The 22,562-nt window shown below is 44.6% G+C and overlaps 1 long non-coding RNA gene across 1 annotated transcript; it reads left to right on the top strand.

Annotated features, from left to right (window-relative positions):
• Positions 1–12,014: 12,014 nt before the first annotated feature.
• LOC107319435 (uncharacterized) lies at positions 12,015–20,045 on the top strand. The gene is made up of 2 exons (XR_014947830.1): positions 12,015–12,293; positions 17,165–20,045. It is a non-coding gene; the product is annotated as an uncharacterized LOC107319435 (long non-coding RNA).
• The last annotated feature ends 2,517 nt before the right edge of the window (positions 20,046–22,562 follow it).

Below are 22,562 nucleotides of genomic sequence, written 5' to 3'. Positions count from 1 at the left end.
CGCAGTCATGATGTTTGGATGAGGTTTCTAGTGAAGCAGTTTGGGTGTTCATGTCATTTACTGAGAGTCAGCCCAGTTCCTCATCCAAAATCATAATAAACAGGCAACGCATACCACATAGCTGTTCTCTTGAGCTCAAGCAACATCCATTCAGACGCTCTTCTTCAGTAACTCATCCATGCATGGCATGTACTGTAGGGTCAGTTGCTTTGCCCGCATCTCCTGGATAATGCTCCAATTCATACGTGCATGGCCATAGCGTGAAATGCAAGGAAATAGGCAGAACAAGGCCACTGATGTTCATGGTTTGGATCTGCCAGTGCTTGCTATAGTTACACACCATAGGTGTTGCCATAAGGTGGGGAGATATCCCTGTTCTGTTCCACTTACATGGCATTTTTAGGGGTGTTTGGACATGCAGAAGAGCCCAGACTCAGCAGCTGCTTTGAGATCAGCTGATGCTATAAGACAAAACCAATCTTACATCTGCATCGGCATGAATCCTTTCCCTCCTCCTATTGCTCCAATAGCAGAAACCAGGCTGCTGGTAGGGTTTCAGGCTCCTGATTTGTACAAATCATGTAAAGCCATTGAGCGTGTCAGATGGCATTATGGTAAGCCTGATTTTTCGGCATGCTGCTGTTTCCCTGCAGCCCTAACTCCAGCGAGACAACCTCCTTAAAGCAGGAAGAAAAAAACCTCACAGCTAGAGAACAAAACATGACATGACAAAGTAGAGATATCTCAGCAGTATTGCAGAGCCAGTAGGGGTGTAACCCAGTGAAGAAAGACACAGCCCTCCAGCCAGCTGTGCACAACAGAACTAGATGTCAAACCAATTTGTACCGAAACCCCACGCGGGTCCTACGCATCGTCCTCCTCTCCAGGAGCATTAGTAGGAATGGGTTGTTTTAAGCTATGACCCCTTCGCTCTGCACATGCTACTGTCTTACTTGAACCATGTGGAGCTCCATCCATGCCCGTGGCTTTTAAACACAACATTTATTATCCTTAGCCCCTAGATTACGGGGATACTCCGATGGCCGCGGACAGCCCTGAGCGGGGCTGCACACACACGGCATCTGGTTTTCATGTTCAATCTCATCCCTTTTACTTCGCCGTGAGGGAAGGCTCAAGTGACAACAGAACAATGCTCGCCCTGCAGACTGACTAATTAGGCTGCATCTGGAGCTAATTAAATGTGGAGTCGCCTGCAAGGAGAGTACTCTCCTTATCATACCAGCAGCAGGGGCGAGACAGAAGAAAAATCACTGATGATATGGCTCATTTTCTTGCAAGCAATTTAAACGAAGCAACAGAGTGAAGGGGCAATTTCCCCTTAGAAGAAATGGGAGCAGGATTTGTCCCGGGATGATGGAACGGCTTTTTGGGGAGCTGGAGATGTTTCAAACAATTAGTTGGGGTCATGTTTGAACCATTGCTTCAGTGCATAATGTATGGACATGAAGATACCTTTTCGGCGTTAATATCATTTAATATTCCACTTTCTGATACTCGGTGGCACACGTAATTAAAGTGAGCTGACCTTTACCAGATGAAATATGTTCTGATTTCCTTCTTTCTTTCTTTCTTTTAACTACAAAGTGGAGTTTTTATTACTAAATACCCTAATCTTCACTCTGTACATCCAAAGTGGGGAGAAATATGGTTTCCATCGCTCTTTCAGTCACTAATTAGTATGAGGCTGAACATTTTTTAATAGCTGGACAGTTTTATTTTGTGACCTTGGGAAGCAAAGGAATTCCAAAGGATGCAGAGAAGCACATGGGTGTAAACACAAAGTATGAGGGTTTATTTTTTATGCCCATATTGTTCATCGTAACACTTGAAATGTTAATAAAGGGAGCAAAACCCTCCAACTTCTGGAGATAAATTTGTCACGGTTTGATTCAAGAGCAGTAAATTATTTTCAGATCCTTTTAGTTCTTCTTTTCTGGCCTGGAATCGTTCAGCTGTCAGGATGGACAATGGTTTTGATGCAGAGTTTTATCCCATCGAGCTTTTTGAACAGATGTTTTATCCAAGAAGAAGACATCACCAAGGCACAGTGCACAGTCCCACTGCCCACAGTCTTGCTGTTACCAAACCCAGCCAATTGTGATCACATTTGGTGATATGAGCATAGGGTTTGTTGCCAGAGCTCACACAGGACCTAGACTCCAAGGAACTCTCTTTCACTGTACCTCCAAATCTTGCTCTCCATGCTGAACATCTCGACTATCAAGCAAAAGGCACAGAGGTGATCACCCAAATGGGTGATTTTGGGGTTTTTCTTCATATATTAAATGCTTTGCTTTAATCTTTCAGCTTTTTTCTACCACTACAGTGTTGTAAAACCAACCAGGAGCCAAGGGAGCAGGAGGTCACAGGCAAGCACAGGAGGCAGGAAATTGCCTTGGAAGCAAAGGAAACATCTTCAGTTTGTAAGAACTGTTCCTAGCAGCATTTATCAGATAGCCTGAGCTGTTGGCTTATGTGATGGGTAGACACAGGGGAGAAGAAGACCTTTAAAATCAACAAGTCAAACTCCAGCGTATCCCACCATGCCCATTAACCATTCTCATCAGTGAGAAACTTGCCCTTTGCTTGAATGCCTCCATGGACAGTGATCCCCTCACGTCCCTGGGCAGCTCCATCCAACACCCCATCACCCCATCTGAGAAGAAACCTTTCCTAATATCCAACGTGATGGCCTCGTTCATGGCTGCTATGGTTTAACCATCACCTTGTGCAGATTGCTGGCAGCTAAATGGGGAACTCAGGAGGGAGGCCAATCCCACTGAATTTTTCAACATCAGCACCATTCACCTTGAAAACTGGAGGATCCTGGCACAATTTGGCATATTGAACACAAAAAGAGGTTTGCAAGCTCAAGGATCTGATGTGTCAACTTTAAGGCGAAAGGCGTGTGTGTGTGGGAAAGGTCAGATTGGGCTTGTCTCTAAATAAACCCAGGGAAACCCAAATCAGTCCTTTACTGTCACACGCCGGCTGGTGATCTGGCACACTGGGGTGGATGGCCTTTTTTTGTTCATTTTGACATACAAATGTTCCCCACTGAAGCATGAACTCAAATATTAGTTTTCCACCTAGCAAGACCAGACAGGAACGGGGAAAAGCTGCATCTGTTCCTTATCCTTGATGCAGGGAAACTATTTAAATCTGCTAATTTTTCCCCCCCCTTTTTTTACAGGAGTGTTTATTTAGAGGGGCTTAGGAGGGCGGGGGGGGGGGCTGATGAATGCAGGCTTTAGTGAAACCCCCCTCATTGTAATTTTCACAAACTCCATCAAAACATCCCTTTCTCTGTCTCCCTGTTCAGAAAGAGCCTCTTTTTTTTTGCCTGCCCTCCCTCCCCCGTGTTCCTGCATGTTGTGATTGCACTGAGGCTTCCAATGGTCTTCAACAGTTCATTTATGCTGGGAGCCTTCTATAAACTGTACAGCCACGGTCTCCTCGTTCGGCCACCCACCGAATCAGCCTGTCTAAACAGCATCTGTCTACATCCCAGACACATTGGGATGGAGCGAGGCCAGCTCTCCTTGCTGCCCCCCTGCCATGTGGGGTGGAAGCGGGGGCAGCCCCACATCCCCACGCTATGGGAAACTCAACGGTGGGCTCCATCCCTCAATGCCGGCCTTAGTCCGACCAAATCTCCCCATTGCCAGCGGATGCATTGTGAGTGGCTGGAGCCTATTTAAAGTTAATCCCAAATGCATTACCTAGTGAGCTTGGCTTGGCTTTTTGACTTAAGGTATTGGAGGTTATTACCTCTGGTATGCAGGGGCTGCTCTGAAGAATCTCCCCATTTGGTGACAGGGCAGGGGTGGATGGGCTTTCCCTTGCTCAGGCAATTTGGGCACATTTTTGAAAGGTGAAGTCAGAAAATGTGCATCCCTGGCATGGGGAAGCCACTGGATTTTGTGAGCCACCTGGTGATCTCACAAGGTATGTTCCCATCTGTGTGAAAGCAGTGGATGTGGCAGAAATTGCATCGCAAAGGGATTGCTTAGGGTTCAGTCCTGGAAAGGTGTCCTGCTGTAATTGTGAAGCTGTCATTATAGGCAGATGGAGATATTTGGAGAAAAGAGGCCACGTTTCTCATCTGTCACATACAGGAATCACATGATGAAATGCAATCTGAGTCACTGGTGAAGCTGGCAGAGGGTTCAGCAGGGCAGGCACGACATTTCTTGAATATCACCCAGCAGAGATTTGATTTTCTTTAACGTTTAGTTTTCACGATGAAAATATGAACTTTTGGGCTGATCCCTGCAATGGATTTGCCTTTTGCCATCCATCAAATGCCAGCTCCCTCTGAAATAACTCCAAGCAATGCTTTCAGCCCTGCTTGACCTAAGCAAGCCAACTAATAAAAGTAGTGAAATGGGAGGGCTGCTGCAAGCAGTGGCTTTGCTGGAATGAGCTGTAATCCCAAGGAGACACAGGGAGTTTTAATGACCTATCTTGCCTACCCCACATCCACCCCATCCATAACCTGCTGTGTTTTAAATGCGACCCCAATTCCATCTGCCCAGATGTGATAATCACTTCGGCGCTATCCTTATATGTTGGATTCTTATAGTGCGTGCAGACTACCCCGCACATGGCAGAGATGAAAAACTGCAAATCTCAGGTGCCTAAAGAGACGCCTGTTTTACTCTCAGATCTATCTCCAAGTCCAGCATTGAATGGGATTGGTTATAAAATGATGCGTGGCACAAAGATGAAAAGCACACGATGTGCTCCCCCATGGTAAAGACACTTCATTGTCCTTGTGCCTCCTTCAAGCCCAATTCAGATTAGATTCACTATCATTCATGATTATGTAAAAGAAGTGATAAAACGTGGCTTTTAAAAAAATCATGTTTGTACAAGAATTTGCTGACATATTGCAGAGTGATAACACGGTAGTGAAAATAGCCAGAGCCTGCCTGGCTTGGCGTCTGGAATCAGTAAAAAGAGGCAGTCAGGAATACTGCAAGAGAACTTCTGTTCCCTTTCCAGCACGAAATCGGCACCTTTTATTATTTTTAGTAAGCCGACCTGTGTGATTTGCATTGAAAACTTGCCATGTTTCCTGGCTCCTGGCTCCAGGCTGAGCACGCCACAATTGAAGGGGGGAAGTTTCTGAGTGCATAAAAAGGATGAAAGCTCAACGTTCTGACAGCGATGGGCTCACCAATCCAAACCCAGAGCTAACGACTGCTGTGGGAGGAGTGCAATTGTTGTGTGGAGGGAGGGAGCAGAGATAACAGGAGATAACCAAGTGCCTACAACACGGCTGAATATAGGCGCCTGGGGAGAAAAGTTGGGGATGCTCCAAACCTTTGGTGGTTTTGATGAGGTTGAGGCATCCCCATCTCCCCATGTTTCCCCATCAAGGAAAAATCCCTGGAGCCACTGGTGAACTGTGCTTTATTGGGCTCAGTGGTGATAGGCTGATGGTTGGTGATCTGAGTGGTCTTCTCCAGCCCTAATGATTCTACTGCAGAGATCTGCAGGGTGTCTTCAGTAGCAATCCCTTCTCCTGGAGGGCTGCGACAAGATTTTGCTATTAAGAGAGGGATTTCCCTTCCATTAATTCCACCCCATTGCCCTTCATTGAATCCCTTTGTACCACTCTCTGCAATTACTTCCCCTCTGCAGGGTGCTGCCTTTGTATGTATCAGATGGCCAGCTCTGCGTTTGCTTTGTAATGTCTTAGTGGGATGCACAGACATAGATATTTGGCAGTGACACAGATACAGAGATATTTGACAATGACAGTAAGAAGAGAAGGGAGGGAATGGCTGTGAACGGGTGCTACGTGAGTACATCAACCATAAAATGCTATTTCTGTAGTTTTATGGTTGATGAGGCAGCTCACTTCTAAAACTGGATTCTTTTATATAAGGTGAAAATGCCACGAAATACTGGGATCCTCTCACATCTGGAGGAATGTCCGTGCTGCAATGGGGCTCTGTAAATATTTATACCTGATGACTTAGCAGCTGGCTATTAAGTGCCCTGCTTGTTCCTGCAGTGCTGTGAGCAAATGGAGATCTGGCATTTAGAGGATGCAGCACAGATTGTTCTCTTGGTCTCAGCTTTTGGTCAGAGAATTTACTCGGCGCTAGTGATATCACTGGGGAAGAATCCCTCATTCTCCATGCTGACTGAGTGATGCTCAAGTGCCAGAAGGGAAGTGGAGGTGGAAAAAAAAGAAGAGCAATTGTGGCTCCAAACAAATGATATGGATGGTGGTGGCTGCCTTGAATGGCTGCTTTGACCCCTATGTTGTTCCTCCTGTTGTGCCATAGATCTTCCCCCTGCGTTCTTTCCCATTGGTTCCAGGTGGTGGTTGGGCTGACAAATTGCCAAAGCCCCCTGTAATTGAAATGAAGGCTCGGTTGGCTCAAGCTGGGCTGGGGAATGACATGTTTAGATGGGTAATGGTATCCTTTCTCTGCACATTTGGGAGTAGAGATGGGTTAAGCATCACTGTTCTCCATCCCCACTGCAAATCATTAAGTAGAAGCTGCATAAAAATGCCTTTTTTTTAATCACCCCTGCAGCTGGGGAGACCTTTTCACTTCCCTATTTCATGTAACTTCATAGTTCAGCTGTACCTTTGGCTGAATGAAGGTTATTTGCAGTGAGAAGGGGACAGAAACCATCCAAAAGCCAAACAAACCACAAAGTGCTTCATTCCAACCTTCAGAAGAAAGTAGCTGCCCTCCAACTTCTCCCTTTGAAAAGATGTCTCATCGTCAGACTCATTCTGAATTAATGAAAAATAAATACGTCCCTCTATGCCTGCCAACAGAACCCCACGTCTCATACTACTGGAAATGAAGCAAATAAAAACAAATCATTCCTCCAAAGCCAAAGCACTGGCCCTGGCATCACACAGCAAATAGAGTTTGGCAGACGTGGCTGGCAGGATGCAGGTGATTCTCAAGGTACAAAGCCATACCTGTAGAGCAGCTGCCTGGTGAGTCTTTGTTTTCCTTATCAGGTGCCATTTTAGGCTGCTCCCCTCTGCTTGTTTTAGTGCCCCTTCAAATCATTTGGGTCAGCTGTACAAGATTTATGCTCTCTCCATCGCACCTGACCCTATGTGAATCCTCAAGTGATGCCCCATCATAAAAATCTGCAGCCCTCAATGGAGCAGCCTGGATGGGATGCCAAGGGCTCTGGTTAAGGCTCCCCAAGCTGGGATACCCCCAGGTTTATCTTTTGGATCTTGCAGCTTAGAGAGGAAGCAAATTTATGTAAAACATCACGGCTTGGGTTTAAAATAAAGAGGATGTGCTGCATTCTGTGCAAGTAGAATATTTACAGTTATAAGGCAGGATGATCTATGCTGCCTCACAAATAATAAATAAAGGTTGAGTGTTGGGAATAGGATTCGTAAGGCTAAAACTAATAAAGCAATGGTCTTTATTGAGGAAAATGAAGCAGTCTTGTCCCTGGGATGAAATCCCAAACTAAATTTACTGTTTACTAAAATGCTGTGGAGTGATTTAAATGTTTTTATAAAACCATTTTTATTGTCTATTTGGAGGATGTGGGTCAGTGGGGCTGTTCCAGGTTTCCTAGAAAACCTAAACGCGGTCCCAATAGTCACAGCTTAGCAGAGCCACACTGATTTCCAGCAAGGCAGAGGGAATCCACATCCCCATAAAACACAGCCAACAGTCAGAAAAAGGAGCTGATGGACTGGCCTGGGATGGCTGGGTTAGAATTCACATCCCCAGATGTTCCCCAAGGGAAGCAGATGGAAATCTCTGTATTTGTAAGAAGTGCAGCAATGAGGGATGCTGATGCATTTGTATCTTCTGTTTCTAGAATGATATTGTTCCTAGAAAAAGGGGGAAACCTCAACACCTGCCATAGATCTACACTGCTTTCTAAAGACATCAAAAGTGGTTTTTGAGCTGCTCCTCTTCCTGTAGAGGAGACCAGGAGTAGATGTGCAAAAAGTAAATGCAGCTTCCTCTCACAGGTGAATTTTGCCCTTGTGGCCCAGTGCAAATGAGCACAGTGTGTACAAGTGAGAAAGGAACATGGCAGTCTTCCTTCTGCTGATGTTACATTGCACAGCCCCATCGCTAAAAGCATAGCTTAAGCTATTAGCCACCAAGAGAAACCTGATGCCTGTTTAGGAAAGTGTGTTTGCTCTCCAGGATGCCTGGAAAGGCTTATGCATTGCCAACCTGGTGACCGTGGATGCTCACAGCCCAGCCCTGAAATAACCAATTTTGGAGGGAGAAATGGGATCAGGTATGGTCAGGGAGAAACAGCCTCAGTGCCACAGGGATGCCTTGCAGTCCTGCCCTCTGAGTACCTCCTCTGTCAGCCAAGAAACTGATCATGGATAAATCAAAACTGATGTCGCCTGCCAGATCCATGCAGAATAAAACCAGGCTTTCAGTGGGAGGATGGGTGGACACAGAGCAGGTTTACCCTTGGCAGTGCTCACAAGCTTGCAGACATGTAGCAAAACACGGTGACATTTGCTGTTGTAGCATGAAGAGACAAAATACCCTGGCTGATGCATTTTTTCCCCCTTCCATGGTGCATACATTCTCCTCTTGCCCTTCTAATGCGGTTCTATTTCCCCCCTCCCCAGGTCTTCTCTTTGAGTGTCTCTCTATGGAACTTCATGTTCCCTGTATCCTTCTTAGAATCACGGAATCTCTAAGGTTGGAAAAGACCATTAAGATCACCTCATCCAACTGCCAACCCATCCCCACCATGCCCATTAAGCCATATCTTTGCATTAAGATGTGCTGGCAGGGCCACCAACTATTGCCATTTTGTTGTGAAATCCATAAGACCTGGTGATATTGCTCCATGTGTAGGAAAACCCAGGGACTTGGGAAGAGAAGGTCCTGTCCTTCACTGACAAAAAGAGCCCAAGAAAGTGGAGGTGGATCCAGGACATGGATCATGTTCTCAGTCCTTGCTTGATACCCCTAAAGGCTCTGTTCCCTTTTTATCATTTCCACCATTTAACATCAATGATCATGCCCTAATGCTTGAATTTCATGCTTTATGGCTTCTTTATTAATCCCTAGTTGATTCCTTGCACTTAGGAGACCAGAAGGACAATGATGCTCAGAAAACTGCTTCTTCAGATGTCCTAAAAGGGTCTGCCCAGGCAGTGCTCAATCCTAGGCCATGAGTGTTTTAGGTAATTGTTATTTATTATCATATTTTGCAACTGGGGGAAGAAGGGGGGGAAAAGAAGTCCAGAGCTTTATCACTTGCTGGAATGGTGCTATTTCCTCCCTTTAAACCTTTGAGCAATAGAGATAAAAAGTGAGTGTTACTTGTGATATTGGGAGAAAGAATGCAATATTCTATCTGTTACTGTCTGGAAGAGTCCCTATCATCTGGCCTTGCTTTGGTCCTCCCAGCTCTGGGCATAGAGACATGGACATGCACGCAATGACTCCAGAGATGGAGGCCAATCATTTTTAATGTGAAGCCCTATCTCTTGGTGTCCTCCTTCCACTTGGACGGGTTTCCATTGAGTTGGCCCCAAAAAAAAGTGACCACCATTTGGCACAATGGCTCCTTCCAAATGGCTGCTAAACATGGAAACTCAACTGAAGAAAAACGTGACATCAAGATGATGCAGCACGTTCAGTTTGGATTTGCTCTGCTAAATTGTTCACATGCTGGACATTTCCCCTCTGCCCTTTGAGTGTTAAGACTCTTCTTCCTTTGGTGAGGCAGTGAAACTGGGGACCCTGCAAGAGATAAAAGCAGATCTGTCTTTCGCGAGGCCAAAGATGCACAGCCCGTATCCAACTAGGATGTGTGGATTAGGAAAATACGTGGAATTTCCAAATTTAGAGTGGAGGACTGGCTCCCTGTAAACAAAGAGTGCTTTTTAAAGCGAGATGTTAGCGAGATAATGCCACGAAAAAAGCAAATTGAAACAAGAAAAAAAGTTTGCATTTTGCAACTAAATTCTGCTATTTTGCAGCCAACCTTCAAACGGGCTGTTGGTGCAAGTGAACAAACGCTTCCTGTCTGTCCGCCCTCATGGGTGGTCGCATTTTAAAATGAAATATACAGGCTGACAAATGCCTTTACAAAGGCCAGATTATAAACTGTAAACCTACTGTCAGCTGGGTAGGAAAAAAAAAATCCAAATGCCTCTTATACCATTTAAAGATTTAGTTTGGCTTCAACACTAAAGCACTTCATCTTGAAGGAGAAAGGAGCTTAGAGTTTATAAATTGTTGTTTGGGCTCTAGTAAGCTCTGGATAAGGGAATCTATCTGCTAGGAAACAAATGACCTTCCCAAAATTTAGGGAGCTCTGGGTATTGTTACGAAGACAAAATGCCTTGGAAAAATGTCCCCAGAATACAAAGGGATTTGAGGCTGCTCTGTTACTCTTAACACACAGTTCATACAGCTGCAAAGGGCAAACCTTACAGTTCCCATCTTTAAAAATGGGTGGAAAAAAAAAACAAGTTGAACATATCAGGGTAATAAAATAGAAGCTGTTTAGATTGCTCCCCTCTGTCTAACTTGACTATAGGCTTTCTCTTGCATACAGTTGTTGAGCCCAGGCTCACTTTCCACATTATCTTGGCCAAAAAATCATCTCAAAATAGTCATAAGTTCCTCCCAGTAGTGATCACCAAAGGGAAATTTTGGAGAAAACAGAGTGGTTGATGGCATTTGGAATGCAAAGCGAAGGCAGAAACAGTAGAAACTAATGGGCATTGCACACCCATGCATCCATTACATGGAAATCTTGCAGCTCCTTTGCACATTCCTGCAGAGTTCTTATCCTTTGCTCTGCAAATGCCATTCATAGTCTCTTCATCAAGCTGAGTTTGCAAGAATGCTGCTGCTGTAAGATAGAGCTTGGTGGACAAAAAGAGGTCTATGCTGAAACAGGACTGTGTTTTTAATCTGGTTTGTTTGTTTGTTTGTTTTCACATTTTGCTTTTATTTTGAGGGTTTTGAGATGGACCTGGACCAATATCCTTGCTGGCCAGGTGGGAAACAGGCAGGATGAGCACCACTCCCATTGGTTATATATGGAAAGGTTCCTTTTCCATTCCCATTGAACTCCCTTTCATTCCATCCATCTCATGCAGATCTCCAAGGCATCACTTCTCACTCCCTTCCCATTTTTATTACTGGTATCCACACTGGTTAGTACAGCTGTTTGACACTCTTGGGAAATCACCGCATCCATCTTTTGAGATGCCCTCCCTAATAATGAACGGCATCCCTTCATTGTGCCTTTATCTTTAAATAATAATCTCCAATTGACTATATGAGATGATGTCCCCTTTCCAAAGCTCGTATCAGGTTCAGAAGGATAAGAGACAGAAACATGTTCAATTTTCTATGCATGCCACATACTTGAGGCTAAAGTACGTCAGCACTGAATTCCAGGAGACCTTTGGAAACTATGGCTATTTTGGTGCCCATCAGATTGTTTTAATGCCTGAATATGATTCATGCTGCAACTCCTGCTATCGGCCATCCCTCCTATCCTACCCAGAGACCAGATGACAGTTGTACAGCTGTATAAATTTATGTTTTATTTTTTATTTTTTCTAAAGGAACAAAAAGGAAATTACTGGAAAATCTTCATAGCGGATCTCCCTCCGCCCACAGAGTGGTGGGAATAAACATCACTACTTCAGATCTTGGTGAATGCAGATAAATAGAGGCTTAGCTGATAAGTTAATGACATACCAAAACCAGATTGCTTGAAGTCTAAAATAATAAGAAGCCGATGAGCAAAATACTGGAATCCTGACAAAACTCTGCTTTCTGCTTTGAAAAAAGGAAGCCCGACCTGGTGTTCAGGATGGAAATGGAGGAAGGTGGCACAGGGAGACCAAAGTGAGCTCCATGCAGCTCTTATGTTGGGCTTCCTGGAGCAAAAAGCCTTGCCCTTGCAAACCATGATGCTTTCAGAGTCACCCTTCAAGCCTCTTCCATCTCCATTTTGTTTTCTTCAAGGTATCAATAGAGAATTCCATCTCTCCTGGGTCCATCACTTTTGTCTTGCCATTGAAACATCCTTCTCCACCAAAGTAGCTCTAAAAGGCAGCCATTCTCCTGGCACAACTTCATCATGGACCCACTGGCTCTGATCTCTTGACTCCCCTACCAACCTCATTAATCGCTGCTCCATCATGGATGTGACCTGGCAATTAACCATTGAGGTCAGGGATGTTCTTGGAGAAACTGAGGCTCTGAAAAGTTAAGGAGTTCACCAAGTCACATGTGTACCTCCAGGTGGGTTGAATCCAACTCTTCCATGTCTCAGACAGCTGAAAATGAAGGGGGGAGGGGGGGGGGGGGGAAGTGAGAATTTGGGGATTTTCTCTCAAAACACTTCCAAGAAAATCCTTTGCAAATTATCTTCTCCACAGTACTCATGTAGACCAGGCTGTCTTGGGCTGGGGAGAAGAAGCCAAGGGCTAATTTCAGGCACCTTTTCAAAGGAGTGAGAATTACCGTAAGCAACCAGCTGATGGGGGAGCATTTGTTCAGGAGGATGTGGATGCTGAGAGCAGGTTGCTCCGGGGGCTGCCTCATTTGTCCCCTTTTGCAGAGAGAGAAGGCTTGATACTTCTTGGCAATTCACAGGATTGGGCTGCTGAGTAAATGGGAAATTCATTTAGAGATATCTAGTAAATACATAGAATAAGCTGCCAGCTCTCTTCTTAGAGCCAACAGTTCACTAATTTTAATCACCAGCTGGATATTTTTATGGGGAGTGAAGGGACAGAGGGGTATTATGACAGAACAAGGGAGGTGGGATTAGACTAATCTAACCCAGGCCAAGTGGGCTCTTCCTGCTCAGCCATGTGCAGTGTCATGACTGTGTGATTTAGACTACTGCGCACTCACCAGCACTGATAAGGAGGACAATTATGGGGCACACACAGCTTTTGGTGCAGCCCTCAACCCGCAGAGCTCTGTGGATGGCAGCTGGGGGGCGTCTCCAGCTCTGAGTTGGAGCCATCCCCACAATGGGGACTTGATGACTGCGCCCAGGGCTCTTGTGATGCTGCTTCATATGGATCCTGGTGTGCACTCTGCTCTTGGATAGAGCTCACTCTTGCCTTATCCCGTGCCAAAACCCAGCAAGACCTTTTGATGAGGTCCTTCATCTGAATGTGGTGGGAGCTAACTACCTTACCCACCTCTCTGGAGAAGGTTTATCCACCTTACGTCTCCACTGAGTCCCTCAAGAGCAGTTTCTCTGGTGTTAATTGTTATGTTTCCCTTTAACGTCTGATTCTCTCTATGTCCTTCCTCACCTTCCGCTTACTCATACCCAGCTGAGACTCATGCCAGACTGTTGCTGCCTAAATGTGTCCAACAAATCAAGGCAAAAGGCACAGTGCCACCTTGCCTAGCCTTGGATATGCTGGATACTCCTGGTAGGAAGAATGAGAAGAGGTATCCAGAGCCAAACTTTTCCTTTCCCCCCCTCCTCCCCCCATTCTTTCTTTTTGGAATCACCCTCTGATTGGCACATAACAGCTTTTGTTGTTGTTTATTTGTGTAGCTTTTCATCTTAATGAGGATGTACGGAAACAATTACCACATGGTTCATTCACAATATCAACTCAGGCTTTTCCTGTCTGCTCGGTGACTGGACTGAGCCACTGAACACTGCAGAAGTTATGCTTTTTTTACTCATTATTATTTTCCTTTAAATACATATTGTATAATAGGGATGGTTTCCCTCAAGAAATAACGTTTGGGTTTTGCACCAGGTGGCTGGAAATGCCCCACAGCTTCTCCTCTTTGGCAGCTGAAATGTCAAATGCTTTTAGAAGATGTCCTCTTACAGGAGGGCAGAAAGGGGTCAAGATGCACTGACTAATTCAAGATTTCCTCCACTCGTTTCCATAACAAATAATCATTTTCTTTATTTAGCTGCGCTCACTGGTAGGTTTTCATTTGCATCAAAGCTTTGTTCTGCTCTTGCTTGGGCTGCCTCCAGAGGCCAAAGAACATCACAGGCTGCTCCCAGCACATCCTCCAAAGACATGGGCCAAAGTCAGAGCTGTGCGTCAGCTCCCAACTGGAAACCCTTGTAAGACCGACCCTGGAGAGCTGCATGGGGTGATGTCTGTGGATACTGAGTGGACATTCCCAGTGGAAATCAGTCCTAAAACACTGCAGACTTCTATCTGGTTATTTAGAAGGTGATTTAAATGTTGCCCCTTTGGGTTACGAACTTCCATTCGTGTGCCTCTCATGCGAGTCTGATTCAATATTAGCATTATTCTCTGGGGAATTTCATTCCTAATAACTCAGGAAATGAGCCTTCAAACTCACCTCCAGAAGCTGTGGCTTTGCTTTTCCGCGTGAAACCCTGGCACCACCGTGCTGGGGAAGCAATGGGGAATTTGGCAGGCGTTGGCTTTCCGAGCGGCTGCTTGTCCTTTTCCCGTCCCTATGAAGAACTGCCCCAGCGGAACAAAGTGATAAGAGGCTGAAAAATGGTGTTGTGCATGGGGGATCTGCAGGGATTTGACAGCTAACTTCCCTGCAGATACTGGTTTGTGCTGGGTGTGCTCCAGCTGGGGCCATGGGGGGCTTGGCTGGGATTTTCCATGGGTCTGAGGTCGTGTGCATGAACCTCAAGAGCAAGGACTGTGTCTCTTGGTCTGTTGAAGGAGGTGTCCTGATCAATCCCTTTGTCTCACTTTTGAGGTGCCCAATCATGTCCGTGAACATATTTCCTGTAGCCATCAAATGGCAACTGGGCTGGCACCCAGAGCCTATTGCTCAGACTAAGGGACACCTGAATGTGCGTTGGAGATGAGAAATCCCATTTCCAGCTCAGACATCTCTGCTCTGTTTTCATCTATAAAAAAAAATAAATACATGGCTAAAGAACAATTCCTGGCCCCATCCTTGGTGCTGTTCACGGGCTCACAGTGGTTAGCAATGAATGCATGCAGCACTTCTATTTATCTGATGTGCAGAGACATCTGTTTATCATATGTTGCACGTCTGATAAGCAACTTTTTTCTTCATCCCAAGGCCCGATTAAAGATTCCAATTAATGTAACTTGCTGGAAGGTCCTGTAACACAGCTTTTAAATCAATGTCATGTAAACTTCACTGGGTTAATCCTGCACATCTGAATTCAGCTAAAAACCAACACGGCAAGGTCAGGCTGTACAAATTGATGGATTTTTATTCCTTTAACCTTAGAAGTGTTGCGGAGAGGGTAATAGCAGCAAGCCTTGCTCCTTCCAATAACTTCTTTTCCCTGCACAAGAAAAGACCCATCAGATATTTCCCTTCTTTCTGCTATGTGCCTACGCATCTAATATATGCGCATATATACATAACAGTGTATACATATATACACTTCTTCTGATGAAGAAGTTAATGCTGGCATAACAAAGCAGCACGAATTTGCACAAATAAAAGTAACGTGCAAATTTCCAGATTTTTCTCCTCTTTTAGGGAGAGATTTCTGCAGTGTCTCTAAGACTCAGAAGTAACAATCTCTTATCAGAGCTCTTCAGTGCCTTTATGCTATCATCAGTGCATATAAACAAAGCTAATACTTCTGCGTGGATAACCTTCTGCAGGAGAATGCAGCCCATGTAAAACAGCCTAAGGCAGATGCCCATCGTTATCAGCCCTAAGCTAAGGAGGGCATTTTCTTTAGGGAATTCAGTACTTCCTGCATTCTTGTTTGTTTGACAATATTTCATGTTTCCTACACGCTGTTACCCTGCTTTGTTCAGGCATAAACGTTAATATTTTAACTGGAAAAGAGCTTATTGTTACTATTATAGCAAAGACCTGTTGGAGGCACGTGGCTTTTCAGCTTGGAGCTGTGAGGCTTTATTTTCCCTCTTTCAATTTCAGTACTTCTATGTAAGAACAACTGCACTTTCTATATATATATATTTTCCTTTAATAATTTAAATCATTCTTCAATTGGTTGATATTAAAGCTTAAAGCCAGAAGAGGTGTTTCGGAACAGCCCTCTTCCTATTGCACCGTGCAGGTGAGCATGGACACAAGGTGAAGCTGAGGCTCCTGCAGGCTGGGATGTGCCAACTGAACCATCTGAGCTCTCCATTCATCCCGCTCCTGCCGGGACTTCCTTCTGACTTTCTTCTCTCCTGAACTTGGCTCCTTTCCTTTTTTTCCTTCCTTCTTTCGGGAGCATTTGGGATGTCATCTGGAACAAAAGTGCGGTGTCAGGATTTTAGCTGGAGCTCCTTCTGCTGGCAGGATGACCACTTTGCACAGAGAAACTCCCCTTCAAGGCCAGATACGAATTCTCTCTGTGGTTTTTCTCTCGCTCTCTCTTTACGTGTCCTTCTTTCCAATAAAGGGATGACCTTAATAAAAACATATACACTAAGAGAAGAGCTGGGCATGTGCCTGTCCCCCGCAGCTCGTTACTGCAGTGAGATGTGCCGAGGTCGATGGCTTGCTTTAAACTTCGCTGAATCTTACCAGGAACTTTTATCAGCTGCAATGCTTTTGGTATTGAGCCCGATGCTGCATGTGGAAGTGATGGAGTCCAGAGCTGTGAGAAGTCCTGCTTTGAGTTTTCTGTCCGTTCTTTCAACATTGACTCTCTGCCTGTGCTCTGTTGGATGACCATTCCTTCTCCTACTAGATAATTTTGCCAATTATTTCAGTGTGGGCAAGACTTGGAAAAACATAAAGTCCTGGCTGCCTAATTTCTTTATATGTTTTCCTAGTTACACGTATGGACGTGGACATTCCTGATTGTTTTAAGCACCAGTAATATGTAAGAGAAGACTGATCCACATCAGGCACAATCCAGCTTGGTACAATACTGTGTTAAGTGATCCAAACCCAGCCCTTTAGCTGAGAAAGCACAACATTCCCTGGGTCTCAAATCACCAGTCCCTTTGGTCATGGCAGTTTAATTTGGAATGAGATTTGGGATGCTGATGTGTTACTGAATCCATAAACCAATACATAAGACACGAGGAACTTTAAAAAACCCAAACCATCAGATCACTGAGTATTTTAGAATGAAACTAAGGAGTGAAAGTAAGATAAGGCTAAAACATAGAGTGATCTAACATGCAAGGAATTGGAAGCCACAGTTCTGATGAGATTTTCTCTTTGATTTCTAGGAATGAATACAAGAATGCTGCAAGAGTACAAGGAAAGATGCTGGTCCATGGGTCTGCCTAGTATCAATCTGATGTTAATGAGAACACTATGAGCAATTAGACATTTGTACTTGGAGATTTTCCCTTTCCAGGGTCAGGCAAACTGTGAATGGGGGCTGGTTTTAGAAGATGGGATGCTGGCAAAGCAGCACACCCATGGTAGCCACTTCTCTTGGCTTGCTGAATTGACGCCATGTGCCTGGACCATGCCACGGGATGAGTATCCAATGCCTTCTGCCCATCCCATGCATCAAGCATTCTCATTCCTTGTCTTCCCACACATCTTCACTAACAGACCAGGATGCAAACCCGCCAGCTCCGTGGGGGCTGAGCCTCACCAGCCATTTTTCTCATGCAACACCAAACAGCCATTTGATGGAAATGGCTCAGTGCCATCCCCGACCTAAGCTGCTTTTGAACCGGGCGACCTCTAAGTGAAAGGCTTGGTATCACATTGCCAGTTCCCCAAACCATCTGTCCTCCTTCAGTGAGCTTCCTTCAAAAGTCCCGGCACACTTCATAAACATCGCAGCCCTCCTCACCCCTCCAGCTGCCCCTTCCTCTAGGAGAACCAGCAGTTTGAAGGAAATACCACTCATTTCTCCTTTTTATTTTTTCTTCCCAAGTGTGTTAAATTTGACATCTGCAATTTGGCAAAAGCGAATAGTTTTTTTTGTCCGTCCCCCCTCCCCCACCGCCCATCTATGCTGTGTTTTAAACCTGTTGGTGAGGATGGAGAAGGCAGGGATCCATGCTGGTGTAGATGGAGGCGATGCTCTGCCCGGTAGCAAAGCCTCCTCTTGCAGCCATGTCTTTGAACGCGAACAATAAAGCAAACTTCCATTTCCTTAACATAACATCGTCATGTCACAACCCCCAGAGCTCCACCTTCCCTTTCAAGAAGTTAGAAAGTGGGACTTTAGACAAAGAAAAATAGTCTCAGGTGGGTTCACCATGGATCATTTTGACTATATTTTAAACACTGAAATGTCAATGCTTAGTCATAGACAAGACATGATTCTTATCTAGCTACATGTGGCTTCCAGTATAAAAAAAAATTGAACCCGTGCCATTTCCTGTTGGAGAGAGCTTAAACACAGGGGTGACAAGGGCACATCTATTTTGGATCCCTATTTTAAAAGCCTCCAGATATCATAGAAATCAATTGGCACAAACAGAGGACTTTGAATTTCTTTCATGGCGGTGGCAAATTACGTATATCAATGAAACACATACTTAGTGAAGCGGAAGTGAGCACCAGCAATACTTCAATCATCTTTGGCATATGTGTACATTATTCTGTTTGATCTCATAGGATGCTGGATTTAGATGATATAATCCATTCGGGTTATCTTCCTCGTAGTTGGAGGGACGTAAGGAGATATCCACTTTCACAAGATAAAATTAGCACCTCTTTATTTTTTGGATAAACATTCTTCTTTTCTTTTCTTTTTTTTTTTTTTTCTTCCCCTCAGGAAAGCACTGATTAGAGTTACAAAGCATACCAATGGGTATGAGTTTATTCATATTCAACCCAAATCCTATTTATAATATAAAGGAAATAACATTGGTATTACACAGGGCAACTTGGACAGCCTGGATGTAAGAGTAGTGAACCACACTCTTCAAAAGCACCCAAAGCTGTTATTTTCCAAAGCCATGGTGGGAAAGCAGAAATTTCACTTAAAATGAGACAACTGCACCAGAAAATGGTCTGTCCACACCAATGGGAAAGTGGAAATTTCACTTAAAATGGGACAGTTGCACCAGGACATGGTCTGTCCACACCGATTCTTTTCTTCTAATGTATCTTCTGACAAGTGCCATCCTGGAGCTATGAGCTTTAGGTACAAAGTATGGACCTGAATTTTGGACATAGAGATTCAGTGTATTTTCTTGTGCAGCTCTTCATCTTGATTTGGTTTCCAGCTACCATAGGTAGCTAGTAATTCTGCCCAGATCACCCAACCAAGCTCTCAAATACAAACCGATTCACTGCTTCAAAACAGCCCAGTTAGAAGTTATTTTTGTTAAGCCAAAGCATAGATGGTTTGGGCATGGGAAATATGTTTCTGGGTAGATCTGTGTGAATAACGGATTGTTTGGTTCACTTGCTGCTCCAAACAATTGGGAGAGAAAAATGGCTTCCGGTGAATTAAGTCTTTTGTACCAAGTGGAAGCCTTAATGGACCTTTGAACTGTTTTAAAATAAAAGAAATGCATTGCGTTATCTGCAATGCTTCATTTCATGTCAGAAATAAAGGTGGTGACCTTCGAAAGTCCTTTGATGGTTGTAACAGTCCAATGAAATCAACACGATTTTCCCAAAATGTTTCAGTTGATTTGGATCTCTGCGTTTCAATTGACCATGGGGAAAAACACAGTTGTAGGAGTTTTGCTTTTGTGTTTGTGGGTTTGGCAGGGGTAAAATGCTCACGGATCAGACCCCCAAGGCCACCAGCTCCCTTAAGTATGGTGCACCAAGAACTTCATACCAGCGTGTGCAGATATTTTCGTCTTGGAATCCACCCTCGCGTTTGCATTGCAGTTATGAAATAAAACCACAAGCGATACGATCTGTTGAAATATTCTGTGAGGCCTTGGTTATCAGGATGTGATTTTGTACCACTTTGCAAAGTGAAGCTTTCCAGTTTAATGCACGATGACAGAACAAGATCCGTTTACAGGGATAAAGCGAGCTCGTTTTCAAGACCAAGTTTAGCAACTTCTCAAATGTCTGTTGTTGTCTGTCCTGTTAATTGGCTGCATGGCTGCAGTTTGTGTGGGCTGGCCATTATAACGTCAATAAATCCACTGACTGGAAATGAAATTTGATGCATAACGGGGCCAAATGTTGTGTTCCTGGGAGCCTGACCACGTGCGTTGGCCAGAGGAGTTCAGTGGATGAGGCTGAGTACCCTCATCCAACATAAAAGTGGATATTTCTAGAGAAGAAAGATAAGCTCTGTGCTTTTACATGGTTCTTCCTCAAAGAGTGACCATTTAAATGGTGTTTTGTTTTTTTGTGGAGAAAAGGCAGCAGAAAAGGATTTTCCCTTCTCACCACTATGTCCCCAAGTTCAGCCTTTCCCCATGGGATTTGGACAAGAATTTTATTTCCCTGGGCCTTTGGGAGTTTGGCATAAAATTTCAGTGTCAAGAGCCCAAACTTTGCATTTTCCTGCCTTTCCCTCTCTGAATAAAAATAAAAATCTCCCCAAAATAAAATCAGCTAATGGGAGAAAGCCCGAGGAAGAAGAAAAACTGGGAGGTAGCAGCGTGCTGCGTGCGATGGCAGACAGATCTCCACGCCAATGGGGATTATTAATGGCCAGAGCACGCCATGTGGTTCTTTTTCCACTCACACTGACAGCAACTGTTTGTCTTCTGTTGTCCAAATTGTTCAGTTCTTCCCATCCCAAAACTGTGATTTCTGAAGGGCTGCGCCGCGAAGGAGTCCGATGCTCTGCAAGCTGCCAGCTCGAGCGGCTGTAATAGAAGCTTATATTAAAATAATTATAAACCGAACGCATTACATATGAAAAATAAATCAACCTCTGAATTTTAATTTGCTGCTTGTGCGAGATAAAATCATGGAAAATGCACAGAATCAGTTCCTGTAGAAAGAGAAACGAGGGTAATGAGAGAAACTTATTGTCTGCAAGTGCGAGTTTCTGTAGGTTTGCAGTCACACCCGTTGTATCCCCTGAGATCTCGGGTTTCACGGGGCAGGAGCCGGACCATCAAGCGAAGGGCAACCATGGCTACAATTAGCTGCAGAAGCCGAATTTGGGGGATTTCTCATTAACCTGTCATGTCAAATGCCGTATGATAAGATGGTGAAAATTGGGGGGAGGAGTGGCGGTGGAGGGGTAAAAGTTCATTTTGCAAAGCAAACAAACAGCGAGTCACTTGATTTTACTAATTATCCTAGCCTGTGGCTCCCTCAGCCATTATTTCCACCACCCCCCCATCAGTGTATGAACTGACAAGATAAGATAGGGTCTGGTATTTTCTAAACCATCCTGCCTGACGGCATATACAGATAATATGAGGATTCATTTGCAAGAGTGCACAGAAGATTGATTGATTTTCTTAATGCTGGAGCAATTGCTCATTACCAAAATAACTCCTGGCATTTGTGGGGAACGGTGTGAGGGCACGGCAGGATGCCCGCCCACAGACGATGCCCTGGATGCTGCCTTTTTGGGTGATAAAGGGCAATTTTGGTGCCGCGTTGCTACACATTGTGTGTTTGATCCGCAGTGCAGAGGTACCAATGGGTGAGTAAGTGCTGGATTGCACAGTCCGTAGAGCAGACTTTTTACATATACATTATACATATATATATATACTGTATACACATTTAATATATACATTTTAATGATATGTTCTACTGTAAACTAATAGACCTGCAATTTCTCAGAAATGCTTCAGGTATGGGCTTAGCTGACCAAAAACCTTCCAATCTGCTAGAACGCACAGGCAAAATAACATCCAGCCTGTGCTGCCTCTTGCTTGGGATGAAGTTCTGCTTCATTGTGAACTTCTCCAACCCTACAACAGAAGCCCATGAGGAATCACAGCGTCCTGCACACTCCCCAGCCCAACACACTGGGAAAAAAAGAAGGGAATTTAATGATTATGTGCTTGCCAGAGTTCTCACATGTAATCTCTGCCTTAGCTGGAATTATGCACTACCTTAAGAGATGGCTGTCTTTTTGTTCTTAGTTTCATTTACATGCTGCAAAAACCAAACGGATGCTTGAGGCTGTTCTGCCCTTACGTTGTGCCTTTTCCAAGCTCTTTCTGCAGAGCAACATGGGAGAACCGCACCATCGTCACCGCTAAGGACAGAAATATCACAACGTTGACTCCCAGTATCAAATATTAACCTGACACCAGTGCAAGGCGTTGTGTCAGAAGACGCTTGATCCACAAAGCTGGCTTCGTGCAACATGTTGCAGCTGGTGGGGTGTATTTATAGCTTTAAAAAAAAAAATTATAAAGGACAGCAAAACACTGGAAAGAGTAGAAAGCATTTTAAACAGCAAATTTGTCATTGTTTTTCCTCGCTGCTGAGTCGGACGGTAGGTCGGCACTGGTTTAGATTAGCTGTGTCCCATGCAGTCGGACGGTAGCAACGTGAACCTGCAGCGCACGGATCCGCCGAGAGCAAGAAAGAGAGGAGGAGGAATGCAGGGAATGTTTTCCCTCGCAGCGCTGCGGCGGTGCGGTGGTGACAGCGCTAACACTTCCCAGAGCTGAGGACCCCGAAGCCGAAATGGCATTGCCCACCCTGAAAGCGAGAAGGTAAAGTTTATTTTTCTATATATATGTATTTTTTTTCCTACCCTTT

Source organism: Coturnix japonica, chromosome 6 (genome assembly GCF_054131305.1).
Source record: "Coturnix japonica strain WE chromosome 6, WE-NBRP24, whole genome shotgun sequence".
NCBI classification, from domain to species: Eukaryota; Metazoa; Chordata; class Aves; order Galliformes; family Phasianidae; genus Coturnix; species Coturnix japonica.
The sequence above is the reverse complement of the archived record's forward strand: the minus strand, read 5'-3'. Positions and strand labels throughout refer to the sequence as shown.